The sequence below is a fragment of the Rhynchophorus ferrugineus genome, unplaced genomic scaffold, assembly GCF_030347505.1.
Source record: "Rhynchophorus ferrugineus isolate W39M unplaced genomic scaffold, kcgeb_rfMv2 rfM4, whole genome shotgun sequence".
Lineage (NCBI taxonomy): Eukaryota > Metazoa > Arthropoda > Insecta > Coleoptera > Curculionidae > Rhynchophorus > Rhynchophorus ferrugineus.
This window is the reverse complement of record NW_027472583.1, coordinates 51,309,575-51,319,743: the sequence shown is the minus strand read 5'-3', so window position 1 is coordinate 51,319,743 and position 10,169 is coordinate 51,309,575.

The window sequence follows — 10,169 nt, the reverse complement described above, 5'->3', positions numbered from 1 at the left end:
AGAGGATTAAAAGCAAGTAGTTAAAAAGTTGGCTGAATCCAGCTGTTCTGTTCGGAAGCGAGAGAATAGTTCGTGTACCCAGGTTATTATTATACTTTTTTGGACCAATCGAATGGACAATTTGTGAAAAAATCATTTTTAGTTGGTTTAGCAGTGGTCAAATCATCTTTAGCGTTTACAAAACCACCAAGTAATTCTGAATCAGTATGAATTGTGCATTTGAACTGCAACGGTGTATTGTCCACAACTCTTGCACCATATGTCCATGTTACCATAACATATGAGTGTTACCATACAAGAGGAATAATTTTACTCATATTATGCACTATTTGTAAGGTAGTAAGGATGGTAGTGGTATCACTATATCACTTAATATAAATATAAATAATAAATATAATAAAAAGAACCCTGCACTACAAAGTATTGTGGCTCTATCATTAACTGTAACTTGTTCTTGGGTAATATGTACATTAGATGTACTATAATGCTAAAATAACATTATTTTTATTTGATTATTTTAATTACATTAGATTTTTATTATATATCAAAGCTAGAACAAACTAAAAGTTAAAGTTGATGCGGCAACATTGCGAACGTTGTGGCGTCAGAAATTTTAATGACGTTAGTTCACTGTCACTGTGGATGGACGATTCAATTATGCAGACACATTTAGTATAGCAAAATGACATACTTAATGATATGAAAGATATATATTAAATTATATCAACAAAGAAAGCAGGATATTTAGAAAAATATGGGGAAAATGTTAAATAGCTAGATAAGTAGATGAAACGTTTATTTTTAAAATAAAATTAGGAAATATCCTCGGTAATTTTTGAAAAGTTATGTTTACATCTTACTTACATCCTGTATATTTTAGATAATGGTTTTTCTGATTTTTAAATCTACCGTATTAATAACTAATATCTTGAATAATTAATATATATTGAATAACTTCTTTGTTTGCTTTAAATTGTTTATGAGATTAATAAATATCTTGTCAATAATGTTGTTCAATAGCGACTGATTTAAGATAAACACAATTATTGTAACTGCTGTTCTGCTGATTCTTTGTTGTTCATGGAATGCAATTAATAAGTTATTTTTGTTTGATAATGCTCACGCACACTAGCTGTAGCTATTGTACATTATATATAATAATTAGAACAAACATTACGTCTAAAATAAGAAAATTATCTTCTTTATTGCATACTACTTATTACTTTTTGCATATTTTTAATATTTTTCTGTTTAGGTCTGAATATGATTTTTTATCTAGTTTATGTTTCATATTCAGTTTTACTTACTAAGTAAAACTATTTCTATTTCAATCCATTTCCCACATCAATGGCATTTAATGACACACCACTATTTTGAATAATCGGTGCTGCACTTGATAATAATGGATCAAAACAAATACTGACACTAATAACTCTAAAGAGGATTAAAAGCAAAGAATTAAAGAGCTACCTGAATGCAGCTGTTCGGTTCGGAAGCGAGAGAATAGTTCGTGTACTCAGGTTATTATTATACATTTTTGGACCAATCGAATGGGCAATTTGTGAAAAAATTATTTTTAGTTGGTTTAGCAGTGGTCAAATCATCTTTAGCGTTTAGAAACCATCAAGTAATTCTGAATCAGTATGAATTGTGCATTTGAACTGCAACGGTGTATTGTCCACAACTCTTGCACCATATGTCCGAGTGTTACCATACAAGATGAATAATTTTACTCAGATTACGCACTATTTGTCTTTTTTACAATAATAAGTTACTCAGTTTTGTTCAGTTGACGTTGCTAAACATCTGCAATAACAGCTTCATTCAGTTTTAGCATCTCTTATTAACTACATATTCATATAGAATAACCCATGACTTTCGTACTTAGGACTTTTGCAGGCTAAACTTTTATGGTTGTTGCCAATTTAAGTTTTGAATGTATCTAACTTCATCAGTATTCATTATAGATCGATACATATAGCTTGAAATGTTATGCGAGTATAATGTTTGTCTTCATATTAATACTGATACTTTACCTAAAGGTATAATAATATACTAAAAAAAAACAATTTTAGGAAATGGATCAAAAAGTCACAATCGGCCTCATGGCAGTTGTGGCAGTAATTGCTCTCAATAGTGACATACATCAATAATATTCAAACGAATTTCATTTTAACTTTTACTGTCTTACTACATTAAGGCTATTAATGCTATTTAACATGATCTCTTCAAAAGTTTTTGCAGTTTGGCAGTATTTGCTTTACAGTTGGCCAAGAAGTGATATTTCTAGTGATCTGTAGTATATAGGGATCTTTACGTAACGATTCTCTTATACAAATAATTAGTTTACATACTAGAAAAAAAAAAACAATAGAACTGACTTAAATTTATTCTCATTGGAATCAAAACATATGTTGGTTGACACGGAAAAATTTGAAGACGAGTATTACTTGATGAAATCATCAATGGGGATTGCTGTCGACTACATTGCACGAAAAACGACCGAACTACAAAACTGCAGTACTAGCAAAACTTATCAATGTTATTCTTCAACATGAAAAATTTCGATCACATGTTGCAAAAGCACCCGCTGTATTCTTCAGAACATGCTCCTTCAGATTACTATTTCTTCCGACATATGAGTCGTGACATATCTGAGCAGCTCTCATTTCCTAGCACCAAATGGTGTATTGTTCTTCCAGAGTCAGTTGGAATCTGTAAGTTGCCTGAAAGATGGGTAAAAGCAGCGACTATGAAAAAAAAATATATTGTACTGATATTTCACAATAAAGGTTCTAATTAAAAAAAAAATGCGTTTAAACTAGTTTGTACGACACTTCAGAAACATACGTACTAACGAGTGTATAGGTATAATTTTAGTGAAATTATATTTTAAACTACAGTTTTATTTTCAAACTTGTGATCAACTTGTCCGTTTCTGTTACCGAATCGTATAATCACTTGACTTGAAATATGTGGCGTCTTAGTAGTGATAGGATTTTTCTAGAATTTATTTTCAGTGAGTTATAATGGTGAAAGTGGCTAAATGGAATCCTATCTCATCCCCAAATATCGTCTAGCATGTTTTCTTTGAACAATATTCCTACTAATATAGAAAAACGATAACAACGAATAATACACCATCTGCTCTCGTCGTAAGTTCTTTCGCATTTACCATAATAAAATGTCAAAAATGCTCCCGAGCTCCCCTTACAAAACAAGACAACAATTGTCGACGCGGGGCACGTTTTTAATATTCGTCGACGGTATCCTGACGTGGGGACCCGTCTCAAGACGGGCCAATTTCGGGGAGAGAGGACGTAGGGAAATTGGGACCGCGTAGACGGGACGCGGAGGGTAGAGCGAAAACGTAAAAGTTTTTCCATCCGAGGAAGATCGATGGTTTTTGAGATGGACGAGTCGGAGCGGTATTCGAACCGAAATTAACCGTGAACAAAGGTCGAAGGTTTTCCGTTGAATGGAATGTATGTATGTTGATGGACTTTAAAGTAGATGGTGGAAAGGGCGATTTCGATATTACGGCGAATATAAAACCCAAATGCGGAATAAAAGATCAACTCTGTCAATGTCATTGGGTTTTGTTCCTTCATCCATCAATGTTCTGGAAGTCTACACTTCTTAATAATTCTTAATAACATTCTTACAAAAATTACCGAAATTTGGTGGCTGCTTCCCGAATTTTCCATTCGATAGACAACCGTAAGCTTACTCCATATTATATTCAATAAAAGTTACGATTTGAAAGAATAGATTTACAAATTATTAAACTTTTTCTGGCACCTTACGATGGTTCCGTTAGCCATCAGCTTGTCAAATTCATTTGAAATACGAGTATGGCGTTAAGTATATTGAAACTATTGTCAATTCGAAAGAACAATGTACCCACGTGACCTGTCAAAACATCGCAATGTTGCCGCAGCAATTCCGAATTTTAGTACCTTTTGGTTTTTGACATACAACAAAATTCTAATCTAAATAATATAAGGAAACAAAAATGTTATGTGTTAACTTTTTAGTACATCTAATGCATATATTATCGAAGAAGTTAAAAGTATAATTAATTATTCAGCCACAATAATTTATAGGTTACAGTTGTTTTATTATATTTACATTTAACCTTTTCCCATACCAGTATAGGTAAAGTTCTTCCACCCAATTACCAATTGTATATCCGACAAATGTATTTTACTTTCACTAGAGAGTATATTTACGTTTTACGCTTAGTTCTTGTTTCCTTCGTTGCAATGTTTCCTTGTAAAGTAATTTTGATATTACTATATTTCTCCTTAATTTGTTCTGTTACTACCTGTATACAATTCTTCTTGATAAAACTACATTTAATCAGTATGTACTACAGAACTGTTAGTATTGTTTCTCTTCTCATACATTTAACAAAACATTCATGTATATTCTGAACAATAACATGCGCCTAAAGCTTTCACACTCTATAATGCAATTTCTTATATTTAAAGTATATTAATTGTATACTGACCTCTAGATGTTTCCTCTTTCATCAGTCTGTCTTGGTAATTATTAACATTGAATCATAAACCAATATTCATAAAGTTTTACTCAATCATTGTCACTCTCAGAAACACTAATCAAGTTAATAACTGTACTGTAACTAAGCTGTTTATTTCCAATCTATCAAAAGCTTGCTCACGATTCTACCACTTGTCAGTTTTTTCTTCGATGTGCCTGATCGAGCTCATCCAAACCGAAGGTGTTATTTTCGACAATACCTGTTTCCAAAAATCCAGACAATTCTGGTTTGAATATCCTCCCGGAGCTAAATGATTATTATAATAGTTCTTTACAATGCCCTGTATCAACTCAATTGGATTAAATATGCAGTGATAATGCGGAAGACATAATACTCTGTGGCCATACCATTCAGCAATCTGATCTACCATGTATCTTCTCTCAGGATTATTTTTAAAAAAAGTTAATTACATAAAATGCACCTGAATATTTCATTTATATTTACCGACGAATAATTTAAAATTGTTCATTCTTTAACACGGTTCCTTCGAAACTTATTTTATATACTTTAAACCGTTCTTTATATTATAAGTTATTTATATTATAAGAGTATAAGTATAATAAGAGTATAAATAATTATACTCTCATTTAACATTCATATTCCTCTTTACTTGTTAATGCAATTATTAGATAATAATACAGGAAAAATTTTTAACATCTAATGATAATTAAAGGAATAATCTATTATGAGTAATTCTTGTGTAGTTGTAACCCATAGCTAGTCTTCATAATATTATTTTATGATATATCTCTGTTTATCCTCTATTCTCTATATCCCTGCGTTTTTCATATTAATATTTAATTTATATATATTAAAATTAAGAACTAGTAGTTATTGAATATACTTGAGAGCTTGCTTATTTTATTTTGCTTATTTGTATTTTTTAAGAGCTGTCTAGTTAAGGTGTATCTAAATTCGTGGGTATCTAACAAAATACTACTTGTGCAGTACTAAAAATGTTAATGGTAATCTATAAGGATATCCATCGAATTCCGGCCATACATCTACCTCCACTAACATTTTATTATTGTAAGAAATTTTGTGTGCTTGTGTTTAAGAATGAGACATTAGATGCTCTCACTCCTGCTTTTTCAATTTTTTTTGTTTTGCAACAATACGTCCTTCCATTTGTTGGCGACGATGGAGATCTGCAGCAACATCATTCGGTATTCAGTATTCCGTTATTGTCATACTACATTTATTTAATTTTATTAAATTAAGCCTTTAGAAGCTTTTGCCAATACATTCGGTTTATTTTTAGATTCTCTGATTTTTTACAGTTCCTTAATGACCTCACATCCTCGATAATTTGCGAGGTGGACGAAAATTCTTAACAAAGTGTATTAGAAAATTTTGTCTAAATTTTTGGAAATGGGGTGCAAATATGGGGTTGCACTAAAAATTCAAATCAGTTAGTCATACAGCGCTGTCAAAACAAGATTCTTCGATTGCTATGTTTGCTATCTGCCTATCGCTATGTAACCAATGAAGAACTACACGATGACCTGGAAATCAAATGGATTTGCGAAGTTGTGCAGGATTTCGCCTTGAAACACGAAAGAAGATTACTAAATCATTCTAACGTGGAAGCAATACAACTGCTGGACCGCGCACAGGATGTCAGGAGATTGAAACGGACAAAACCATATGAACTTGTGTGAACATTTAGTGTGTATTATTAGTGTAAACTATAGCTATAAGTTAATAATTAATAAATAATTATAATTTTATAATTGAGGAATACATACTGATGTATTTTCTCGCACTCGCCTTGCTTATTAATTAATCCAAGCACATAGGAAAAGTAGTAATAAATTAATTGTTATGATAATAATAATTAAAATTGTACTAAGCGTATCTAATAAAGATGTTATAAATTTTTTTTTTTGGAAATGCCAGTTAAATTGAATAAGTAGGGTTTTACTATGGAACCCTTCAAATATAATACATATTGTTGTTGTTTTTTTGATAAAGTAATACTGCCAATGGCACTATGGTAGAATTTGATATATTACCCCTAATATATAAAGGACTAGCAATACGTGCCTAGCAATATTCCGTTCGGTTTTTCCTCCCTCCCGTCCCGTTCCGCAACAACTGCCACCCCTTCCCCCGTTTACCACTTAAAGCGTCGCGAGTCCGCAGCAAAATTAAACGCGTGTTTACGACTAGCCGGCGCTCGTTAATCAATCCGGACCGATGACATTCGATACGGAAACGGGGCCCTACAAAATGGGACCCTAATGACAAAATCGTGTTTTTTAAATCGTTTTTTCTGGCTCCCGGACATCAACGCTATCCCCCCCACGGCCGGACCGGGACACGCCGCGGAATAACGTCGTAAGGCCGGTTACGTCGATGTAATTGGTCCGTCGTTCCCCATTTTTTATTGGCAATGAATATAGGATTGTTATCTGGAATTTAAATCGTATGTACTGTCACGTTTAATGAATTTGGTTTCGATTTATTATATATATTATATATATATATAACCAATTTTCAAAGCATTTATTCCATTCGGAATGAGGTATCTCCAAAACATGATTTTTGAACGCTTCAATAGCTTCTTCGGGCAATTAAAATCGTTGACCGGATGGGAACAAAAAGAAGTCATTGGGTGACAAATCAAGGCTGTACGGGGGATGACCCATCAATTCTATGTTTTCAGTGCTCAAATGGTCTCTTGTTTGAGAGTTCGCATTGTCATGATGAAGAACAATCCGGAGTCTCTTGTTTGTTTTTATTATTTCACCGAACACTTCTGGGAAACGAATGGTTGTGTGCCAATCAGAATTTACTGTTCTACGATCCTCTAGAAGCACTGTTGTAATATGGCCAGTTTTCCTAAAGACAGACCACCATTTTCTTTGAAGTGCTTCGTGCGCGAACAACTTTTGTTGGATTTGGTTGATCTGGAACACACATACAGTCTACTGCTACTTACTTTTGGGCTCATATGAATATATCCACGATTCGTCACCCATCACGATTTTATAAACGTCTTTCGAAAAACCGCGATTGAAGTTCTTAAGCATTTCTTTGCACCAATCGACACGAGATTTTTTTTGAGCCATTGACAAATTGTGTGTGATCCAGCGCGAACATAACGTTTGCACAGCTAAATATTCATGTAAAATCGTATATATGCTGATGGAACTAATGCTTAGGGATACCTCAATCTCCCATTAGGTGATATGATGATCTTGCTTAATCATTTCGCACACAGCATCGATGTTTTCTGTCACAACAGCCGATTTTGGACGACCTTCGGACGATACACGGTGTTTTTTGATGGAGCTTCATCGCCAAAAGTCAAATCAAGTTGATTGATGCACTTTTTGTTGTATATATATATATATACATATATATATATATATATATATATATATATATATATATATATATACACGATCTTTCTTTACTTTTATATAATACATATAAGTATGGAATAATAAATGAAGTAATACATGTTTATATATTAAAATAGAGAATATTTGAATAAAAACAATTTTGAAAGTGATATTTGACTTGTATATTAAAACATTAACGAACACAATAAATTTAAGGTAATATTAATTAATTTTATGTAATTTATTTTCTACAATTTGCAAAGGTATATTAAAGGAACATCTTTATAGTCATTAAATTAACTGTTGATTTTCCAAAACTCAGGTCAGTTTATCAATGCTTTAAGATGTTTACAAATGTACTGATAATAATTTATAATAATTTCGTTTATTTGTCCTATGTGTTCTATCTTTACAAATTGTGTACTTATATACATTTTAACTCCTTCATATATTCCTTACTTCATTTATGTATTCATATTGTCCTTATCTCTTATCTATATTTGTCACCTAAACTATATAATACAAGAACAATAAATACATCAGGCTGATTAAAAGAATAATTTATTTACAAAAGTGTTTAAATCAAATTGCATTGTTTGCTTACTTATTTCAATCGTCAATCTCGTCATTGCAGATAGCTCATGTTTAGCTTTCTACGTATGGTTTTCATTTATCTATTGCTTTCTATTTTGTCTTATGTCCCACTTGGGAACTAATAGCTCATCAAAAAATGAGGAATTAGAATTTTGTGGACCTATTTTATAACTGCTAATATTCCATGGAACGTTCATTCCTCTTCTCTTCTTCATTTCAACTCTTGATGCACAAATTAACGTATTTATTACCTGCTATAAGAAAGCTGCTTGATAAGAAATGCAGATTTTCAGACAATTTACAGAAAATTCTTAACAAATTTTAGAATTACCGCTAGTGCAATGATATATTATGTCTCCAAAACCATATCAATTAATAACTGTCCTTAGGCAAGAACAATTTATCTCTTTCCTTTTTTCTCCATCAGACATCGAATTGAATTAAAAGCTGATCTAATTATCTTGCAAGCAAAGAGAACTGGTGGTTCTTGAGATGTTGGGACGAAATTTTTACATTTGTCGAGTTTTTCTTCCGTAGCTGTTTTTACCTTCCGATAAAGCGGACAAGCTAATTTCTTTTCTCTTCAAGGCATTTAAACGTTTTCTTCAAAAACAGAGGCAACATTTTCGCTAAGCTGATTAATATCTAAACTATTTTCTTAACAATCTTTGAACTTTAGTTACCAATTTTAACTATTATGCATACTATGATAGGCGACTATTTAAGTTTATACATATCACTTGTTTCTGACTACTGCAAACTACTGCTGCTACTGTCCAAATTCCACTGGACAGACTAAGTTAGTTCAAAGGAATTTCACTCCATCTTTGGTGACTTTACAGTTTGAGCAGCGATTCTTTTGCCTGAACTCCACTAAACCATGTCAAGGAATGTTTCGAGTAACTGTGAAGTCATTGCCAATTCAATTTCAGTCTGTCGTTTTTGTTTCATTCGATAATTGTATAATTTTTTTAATAACTTTAGTTCATTTTCAGTTAATTGAACGAATTCAATAGAAAACCTTATGATTTCTCCGTAATCCCACCGTGTGCGCCCGATATGAAACGTGTAGAGTTTGAACAAAATAAACTTTTAATATACTTAAAACTATACTATTTTATTTTCAAACAATGTTAAATCAAGGTTAATCAATTAAAAGCTTAAAAATAAACACTTTACTTCGACATATTTTACACACCGTTCTTATACCCCATATAATTTTAGAATAACAACAGATTTTCTTTAAAATTACAAGATCCAGTAAGAATATTTTTCAAGGAGAATAAGTCACTATATTTTATTCGCACACGTATCAATGTCTATCGTTCAGAACACTTGTCCTATCATTCTTATGACAGATATTCATGTCCTATAAAATAAATATATTGGTTGTGTTCCTTGATTTATCATGTGAGAAAGGACAAGAATGGTACGAACAATCATCAGGTGAAACATCATTCTGTATATGATTTTTAATTTGTGGTCTATTTAGCTTCTTTATAAGAATGATTTCAAGATTTTTATTACACATGCAGTAAAATAGATGATGTTTTAGATATTTTCTAATTTTTCATAACTTTATAATTGTTAGCTTCGTTTATTCGGATTATTTTTCCCAACAGTTATTTAAAAATTGATTTTAAAAGCTCTTTTGTTTCATT